This window comes from Scyliorhinus torazame, chromosome 6, assembly GCF_047496885.1.
Source record: "Scyliorhinus torazame isolate Kashiwa2021f chromosome 6, sScyTor2.1, whole genome shotgun sequence".
In the NCBI taxonomy this organism is placed as follows: domain Eukaryota; kingdom Metazoa; phylum Chordata; class Chondrichthyes; order Carcharhiniformes; family Scyliorhinidae; genus Scyliorhinus; species Scyliorhinus torazame.
Window position 1 is genome coordinate 310207985 of NC_092712.1, and position 9175 is coordinate 310217159.

The following is a 9175-nucleotide window of genomic DNA, read 5'->3' on the forward strand; positions in this document are numbered from 1 at the left end:
GCTGGTAGTATAGGTGCTGCACTGGCGTTAATCAGGAAACCGTTTAATTAAAAATCTATTTTACATATTACCAAGTTGTATTTCATTCAATTCATCAGTGATTGTCGGCTCAAGCAAAAAAATCATTAGTGATGAGCAGAAAATAAGGTCCTTGTGGTAGAATGGGTAGTCTCCTTGCCTCTAAGCCAGAACCTCGGTGTTCAAGCCACCCACCCCAGTACTTGTTGGCCACGGAAGGTGAATTCATTTTTTCACCAAATAGGTGGACTACTGACTTGTAAACCCTTCCAACACACCCCGATGGCAGGCGGTAAGAGTGGGAGAGGATCCTGGTGCAACGGAATAAAATTGGAGCTTCAACCATCACTTATCAGCTCTGGTCTACAATATGCACGTAAATGTGTGTGGTGCCATAGTAACGTAGACTCCCTGGGGGCATTTGGTTCAGTTGAGTGGACGGCCAATGTGGACCAGATCGATGTCAACAGTACGGGGTTCGATCCCCATTCCTGTTGGGTGGGGGTCGTGGTGCTTCGGGCCGGACCTGCCTTCAGGCAGAGAACTGAAGAAAAGCAAAGGGTATTAACAGACTAAGTCAAACTTAGTCATAGTTTGCATCAGGTTTTCAAGTAATTTGGCAGTACGGTGGCGCAGTGGTTAGCACCGCTGCCTCACGGAGCCGAGGTCCCAGCTTCGATCCCGGATCTGGGTCACTGTCCGTGTGGAGATTGCACATTCTCCCCGTGTCTGCGTGGGTTTCGTCCCCACACCCCAAAGGTGTGCAGGGTAGGTGGATTGGCCACGCTAAATTGCCCCTTAATTGGAAAAAATGGATTGGGTACTCTAAATCTATAATAACAACAAAAAACAAGTTTTCAAGTAATTTTAATTTAATAATTTTAATAATCTTTATTGTCACAAGTACGCTTACATTAACATTGCAATGAAGTTACTGTGAAAAGTCCCTAGTCGCCACATTCCGGCGCCTGTTCGGGTACACCGAGGGAGAATTCAGAATGCCCAATTCAACTAGCAAGCACATCTTTCGGGACTTGTGGGAGGAAACCGGAGCACCCGGAGGAAACCCACGCAGACACGGGGAGAACGTGCAGACTCCGCACAGACAGTGACCCAAGCCGGGAATCGAACCTGAGATCCTGGCGCTGTGAACTATCAGTGCTAACCACTGTGCTACCACGCCGCCCACATTCCAACTGATGCAACATGCAACTCCCCTCAAGCGTTCTCCCCTTTGAGCAGGAGAAGCTTCGGCTCAACCGAGCGTAGGGCCGTTCATTAATACTGATAGTGCGGACGTACTCTATCTCAATTAGGCTTAAGAGTTCCAGGCATGGTGGGTATAGCAGTGGAAGTGTTCCAGTGCAGGAAAGTCCATTTGAAATACAAATGAATGTTTCTCTCTTGCAAGATAAAATCCAAGCTATAAGTCTGCCTCATCAAAGGGAATATTTTCATCACCCGCTATCTCTGAATAATTCAGGAAAAAAATCGAACATTGCAAGCTTGGCAGACGTTCGACTTGAAGCTCACTGAACCCAAATGTATTTCCTAGTTCCAGCTTGCCTACATCTTGAAGGCGATGCTTGGGAAGAACCAATTACTTTGGACTTGGTGTTCGGCCAGGAGGAGATGGGAATTTTTTCTTGAAGGATTTAAGACCCCTAAAAGAACAATTCACAATTTTCACCAATTGAAGAGCAGAATATGGTGAATGCTGAAAATAAGCAGAGGAAGTGCTGGGAATACTCAGCGGGCCTCGCAGCATCTGTGGAGTGGGAAGCAGGTTACAGTTCGATGGTTTTTCACCGGGACTGGGAGAGGGTAGAGATGAAAAGGCACTGAGCTGAGGCTCTCTCTTGCCAGGTGTTGTCAGAACTGTGGAGTGTCTGCAGTGTTTTCTGTTTTAATGCCACAAGTTTCATGAATGGCTGCAGAAAGAGGTCGACAGCTGAAGGTGACGTTGGAAAGTTATGGCGACAGTAGCAAGATACCCAGCTTGGACGAAATTTGAAGAAATTGAAATAATTGCGTCAATAGGTGGAGTTCAGGAAACATAGAAACGTAGAAAATAGGTGCAGGAGTAGGCCATTCGGCCCCTCGAGCCTGCACTACCATTCAATATGATTATGGCTGATCATGCAAATTCAGTATCCCACTCCCACCTTTTCTCCATACCCCTTGATCCCTTTAGCTGCAAGGCCCACGTCCAGCTCCCTCTTGAATATATCCAACAAACTGGCCCCAACAGCTTCCTGTGGTAGAGAATTGCACAAGTTCACAACTCTCTGAGAGAAGAGGTTCTTCCTAATCTCAGTCCTGAATGGCTTCTCCCTTATTCTTAGGCTGTGACCCCTAGTTCTGGACATCCCCAACATCGAGAACATTCTTCCCACATCTAGCCTGTCCAGTCCCATCAGGATTTTATGTTTCTACGAGATTCCCTCTCATTCTTCTGAACTCCGGTGAGTACAAGTCCAGTTAATCCAGTCTTTCTCAATATGTCAGTCCTGCCATCCCGGGAATTAGTCTGGTGAACCTTTGCTGGACACCCTCAATAGCAAGAATGTCCTTCCTCAAACTAGGAGACCAAAACTGCGCACACTACTCAAGGTGTGGCCTCACCAAGGTCCAGTATAACTGCAGCAAGATATCCCTACTCCTATACTCAAATCCTCTTGCATTTCCTTCCTCTGGTATTTTAAAACAAACTTTATTGCTAACACAGTATTAAAATATCTTTCACACCACATAAGAAAATAGCAATTACCTCTTAAATGTAGGGATGTTCGCAGATGACTGTACAATGCTGAGCACCATTCGCGACTTCTCAGATAATGAAGCAGCCCACGTCCAAATGCAGCAAGACTTGGACAAGTACCAGGCAATGACCATCTCCTATAAGTGAGGATCTAACCACCGCCCCTTGCCATTCAATGGCATTACCATCGCTGAATCCCCCACAATCAACATCCTGGGGATTACCATTGATCAGAAACTGAATGGACTAGCCACATTAATACTATGGCTACCAGAACAGGTCAAAGGCTGGGAATAACTCACCTCCTGACCTCTCAAAGCCTGTCCACCATCTACAAGGCACAAGACAGGAGCGTGATGGAATACTCTCCACTTGCCTGGATGAATGTGGCTCCAACGACATTAAAGAAGCTCAACACCATCCAGGACAAAGCAGCCCGTTTAATAGCTACCCCTTCCACAAACATTCACTCCCTCCACTGCCAATGAAGAGTGGTAGCCTTACATCGACATGATGTTGTAAATACCAAAAGAGAACCCAGAGAACAAAAGTCAAACTTGTTAACAGAATCTTCTAGAAAATGGAAACATTTATGATCCTGAGGGGTATTGACAGGGTGGATGTGGAGAGGATGCTTCCTCCTGGGAGAATCTAGAACCAGGGGTCACTGTTTAAAAATAAGGGGTTGCTCATGTATTAGCGATTAAGCAAAGGTTTTTCTCCCATAGAGTTATGAGTCATTGAAACACTTTTCCTCAAAAGGCAGTGAAAGAGTTGAATATGTTTAAAGCAGGGCCAGATAGATTCATAACAAAAAAATAATTTTAATTCAAATTTTCACAAAATATCAACGACAAAATACAGAAAGAAAAGAACAACCCCGCCCCCCCCCCCCAACCCCAGGGTTGCTGCTGCTGACCATCTTCTAACGCTCTGCCAGGAAGTCTAGGAACGGTTGCCAACGCCTGAAGAACCCTTGCACCAATCCCCTTAAGGCAAATTTCACCCTTTCCAATTTAATAAACCTCGCCATATCGCTGATCCAGGATTCCACATTTGGGGGCCTCGCATCTCTCCACTGAAGAAGAATCCTCCGCCGGGCTACCAGGGACGCAAAGGCCAGAATACCGGCCTCTTTCGCCTCCAGCACGCCCGGCTCCTCAGCCACCCCAAATATTGCGAGCCCCCAGCCCGGCTTGACCCTGGAACGTACCACCCTCGACACCGTCCTCGCTACACCCTTCCAAAGGTCCTCCAGCGCTGGGCACGCCCAGAACATGTGGGTGTGATTTGCTGGGCTCCCTGAGCCCCAAACTCACCTGTCCTCGCACCCAAAGAACCAGCTTACCCTTGCCCCGGTCATGTGAGCCCTATGCAGCACCTTAAATTGTATGAGGCTGAGCCTCGCGCAAGAGGAGGAAGAGTTCACCCTCCCCAGGGCATCCGCCCACGTCCCCTCGTCAATCTCCTCACCCAACTCCTCCTCCCACTTACACTTTAGCTCCTCCACCGAGGCCTCCTCCTCCTCCTGCATCACCTGGTATGTTGCCGAGATCTTCCCTTCTCCAACCCACACCCCCGACAGCACCCTGTCCTGGACCCCGCGTGGCAGCAACAGTGGGAACTCCACCACCTGCCGCTGAACAAACGCCCTTACCTGCATATATCTGAAGGTGCTCCCCGGGGGAAGCCCAAACTTCTCCTCCAGCTCACCCAGGCTCGCAAACTTCCTGTCCACAAACAGGCCCTCCATCCTTCTAATACCTACCCTGTGCCAGCTCAGAAACCCTCCGTCCATCCTCCCCGGGACAAACCGGTGGTTCCCCCGTATCGGGGACCACACTGAGGCCCCCACCTCCCCCCTGTGACGTCTCCTTTGCCCCCAAATTTTGAGGGTAGTCATCACCACCGGGCTCGTGGTATACCTCGTTGGAGGAAGCGGCAGCGGTGCCGTCACCAGCGCCTCCAGGCTCAGGACGCCATCTCCAGCTTCTTCCATGCCGCCCCTCCCCCTCCATCACCTACTTACGCACCATCGCCACGTTGACGACCCACAGAGGTTAGGCAGCGCCAACCCCCCCCTATCCCTGCACCACTCCAGGAACACCCTTCTCACCCTCGGGGTCTTCTGCGCTCACACAAATCCCATAATGCTTCTATTAACCCGCCTGAAGAAGGCCTTAGGGATCAGGATGGGAAGGCACTGGAACAGGAACAAAAGTCTCAGGAGCACCGTCATTTTAACTGACTGCACCCTACCTGGCAGGGACAGCGGCAACGCGTCCCACCTCTTAAACTCCTCCTCCATTTGCTCCACCAGCCTTGTAAAGTTAAACTTATGCAGGGCCCCCCAACTCCTAGCTCCCTGGACCCCCAGGTACCTGAAACTCCTCTCCGCCCTTTTTAGTGGGAGCTCACCAATCCCCCTCTCCTGGTCCCCTGGGTGAACAATGAACAACTCGCTCTTCCCCATATTGAGCTTATACCCGGAGAAATCACCAAACTCCCTGAGAATCCTCATCACTTCCGGCATTCCTCCCACCGGGTCCCCCACATATAGCAGCAGGTCGTCCGCATAGAGCGACACCCGATGTTCCTCCCCACCCCGCATCGCCCCCTCCAATTCCTCGACTCCCTCAATGCCATGGCCACGGGCTCAATCGCCAGTGTGAAGAGCAGGGGGGACAGAGGACACCTCTGCCTCGTTCCCCGGCGTAACCAAAAATACTCTGACCTCCTTCTGTTCATGGCCACACTCGCCACCAGGGCCTCATACAGCAACTTAACCCACCTGACAAACCCCTCCCCAAACCCAAACCTTTTCAGCACCTCCCACAGGTACCCCCACTCTACCCTATCAAAGGCCTTCTCCGCATCCATCGCCGCCACTATCTCCGCCTCCCCTTCCACCGCCGGCATCATTATAACATTCAAGAGCCTCCGTACATTCGTATTCAGCTAACTCCCTTTCACAAACCCCGTCTGATCCTTGTGAATGACCTGCGGCACACAGTCCTCGATCCTCATGGCTAAAATCTTCGCCAACAACTTTGCATCTACATTTAGGAGTGAGATCGGCCTGTATGACCCACATTGCAGGGGAACCTTGTCCAGCTTCAGGATCAAGGAGACCAGCGCCCGAGACATCGTCGGGGGCAAATCACCTCCTTCCCGTGCCTCGTTAAAGGTCCTTACCAACAGAGGGCCCAGCAGGTCCGTATACGTCTTATAAAATTTGACCGGGAACCCATCTGGCCCCGGTGTCTTCCCAGCCTGCATGCTTCCTATCCCCTTGACCAACTCCTCCAACCCCACCAACGCCCCCAGCCCCATCACCTGCTCCTCCTCCACCCTCGGGAATCTCAACCGGTCCAGAAAACGATCCATCCCTCTCTCCTCCAGTGCGGGCTCGGACAGATACAGTTCCTCGTAGAAGACCCTGAAGACCCCATTGATACCCACCCCACTTCGCACCATGCTCCCTCCCCCATCCTTAACTCCCCCGATCGCCCTAGCTGCCTCTCTCTTCCGAAGCTGGTGCACCAGCATCCGGCTCGCCTTTTCTCCTTATTCATATACCGCCCCCTGCACCTTCCTCCACTGCGCCTCTGCCTTCCTGCTGGTCAACAGGTTGAATTCGGCCTGGAGGCTGCGTCGCTGCCCAAGCAATCCATCCTCCGGGACCTCCGCGTACCTCCTGTCCACCCTCACCATCTCCCCCACCAGCCTCTCCCTCTCTCTCTTCTCCCTCCTCTCCTTATGGGCCCTAATGGAGACCAGCTCTCCCCTGACCACCACCTTCAGCGCCTCCCAGACCACCCTCTCTTGGACCTCCCCATTGTCATTAGCCTCTATGCACCCTCAGACCCGCCCGCTCACCTCCTCGTCCGCCAGCAACCCCACCTCTAAGCGCCACAGGGGGCGCTGGGCCCTCTCCTCCCCCAGCTCGAGGTCTACCCAATGCAGAGCGTGATCGGAAATGGCTATCGCCGAGTACTCAGTATCTTCCACTCTCGGAATCAGCGCCCTGCTCATAACAAAGAAGTCAATCCGGGAGTAGGCCTTGTGGACATGGGAGAAAAATGAGAATTCACTGGCCCCTGGCCTCGCAAACCTCCATGGGTCCACCCCTCCCATCTGGTCCATGAACCCCCTCAGCACCTTGGCTGCCGCCGGCCTACTACCCGTCTTAGACCTGGAGCGATCTAGTGCCGGGTCCAGCACTGTATTGAAATCCCCCCCATTATCAGGCCCCCTGTCTCCAGGTCCGGAATCCAGCCCAACATACGCTGCATGAACGCCCGCATCGTCCCAATTTGGGGCGTATACATTGACCAATAACACCCGCTCCCCCTGCAGCTTGCCACTTACCATCACATACCTACCGCCATTGTCTGCCACGATGCTCGACGCCTCGAACGACACTCTCTTCCCCACCAAGATCGCCACCCCCCCGATTTTTTGCATCCAACCCCAAGTGAAACACCTGGCCTACCCACCCCTTTCTCAACCTTACCTGATCCGCCATCCTCAGGTGCGTCTCCTGAAGCATGGCCACATTCGCCTTCAGCCCCTTCAGGTGCGCGAACACCCGGGCCCATTTGGCCGGCCCGTTCAGTCCCCCAGTCCCCTTACGTTCCAGGGCTAGATAGATTCTTGATTAACGAAGGGTTGAAAGGTTATCGGGATAGGCGGGAATGTGGAGTTGAGGTTACAATCAAGTCAGCCACGACCTTACTGAATGGTGGAGCAGGCTCGAGGGGCCGAGTGGCCTACTAACTCCAACTCGTATATTTGCGTGTACTAAAGAAGTTAGAGTCACTTGGCAGCATAGATTCAACATTTAAAATGGAATAAATCACACAACATTGTTTTATTTGCTTTGGGAGATTAGGACCAGGTCAAATAGATGCTGAAAATGACTTAATAAAATAAAAAAGATAACTGACTGTACCAAACACCAAAAACATTGTGATTTATTTTGCTGCTGATTATTTTTGTGGGAAACCAGTTGAAGTGAAACGTTGAGAGGAGCCACCAGCCGTTAGAATTCTGTCCGAGAGGGGTTGCATATCACCCACCCTGACATCCCGTCAGAATCCCGGCTCTGATGGTAATCAGAGGATTTGAAGACTTGCTGTTCCTCCACAGACACATCTGTTTGGAAGTGAACTGAAGCTCTTCTTAAGGTACATTCAGGACTACTTCAGTCATAATAAATGCACTGTTGTGCTATTTCTGGAGAATACGACCAAATGCCAAGCTTATCAACCATGTGGATTCTGTACAGCATCAAATATGGATTCTAACTGTTTTCAAAAATGTGGGCCGAGGGGGATATTGGAAGGGGAGGGGGATGGTGCATGACCACTTCCTGAGCTCCACGACGGCTAATATCTTTCTCAGTTTATAGTTAAAGACAAATCCATCATTTTGGGGAAAAAAAGCTCTGCAGGAGATCCTCCGTGGGAAGTCCTGTTCTGCTCCTTTGGTCTTGAGATACATTTGATGCAAGTCATTATCCTCAATTCTCTCAGTGAGCAGGACACCACTGGCTCTGTGGCGGGTCTCAGGATGTGTGTTTTTCACTATGTGATGTAGTTTTGTTTGGAGCTGGTGTACGTGGTAACCGCCTTTGAACCCCTGCGACAGGGCGTGCTTGGCCAGTTCCCCGGGCAGCAGCAGGCGCAAGGTGGTCTGGGTCTCCCGGGAGCTGATGGTGCTGCGCTTGTTGCAATGGGCCAGGCGGGAAGTCTCACCCGCGATGCGCTCAAAGATGTCATCGGCGAACGAGTTCATGGTGCTCGTGGCCTTGGAGGAGATGCTGGTGTCGGGATGAACCTGCTTTGTCACTTTGTAGATGTCGATGGAGTAACTCTCCTTCCTCGATTTCCTCCTCTTCTTGTCGTCCTTCGCTATCGGCTTCTGCGCTTTCATGCTGCCCTTCTTGGCGATTTGCTGCTTCTTTTTCTCAGGCATCATCGCGTTCAAGGACTCAGGGTCTGAAGAACCCTCCTTCTTACGGCTCAGAGGATGCAGCCATCTTTGCCCCTCCCACCAGTTCTGCTCTCCACCCTTCTATTATGTGCCACCTCGTCCCGCAAGAGAGAGGGGAGAGTGTCAGTGAATGTACAGCACACTGTTCGGATGATGTGCCTGCTGCAGCGGACGTGCTGGAGGTATGTAGAAGCTGCAGAGTCTGGTTGTGAGACTGGCATCGTTGTGAAGGTGAGGTGATGGTATCTGGATGTCAGGCAGGCGTCCTGAGTACCAGAGACTGCACCTGGGTGAGCGATGGGGGTGTGATGTATTAGGTAGGGTGGAAGGTTGGCAGAGTGGCGGGTGGGAATGTCATATGAAGATGGGCTCATTGACCTTGACCACCCGCACAAGATC

At 51.5% G+C, this 9175-nt stretch overlaps 1 pseudogene; it reads right to left on the reverse strand.

The window, feature by feature from the left end:
- Window positions 1-8367: 8367 nt before the first annotated feature.
- On the reverse strand, window positions 8368-8761 carry LOC140425877 (histone H2B-like; annotated as a pseudogene).
- Between the last annotated feature and the right edge of the window lie 414 nt (window positions 8762-9175).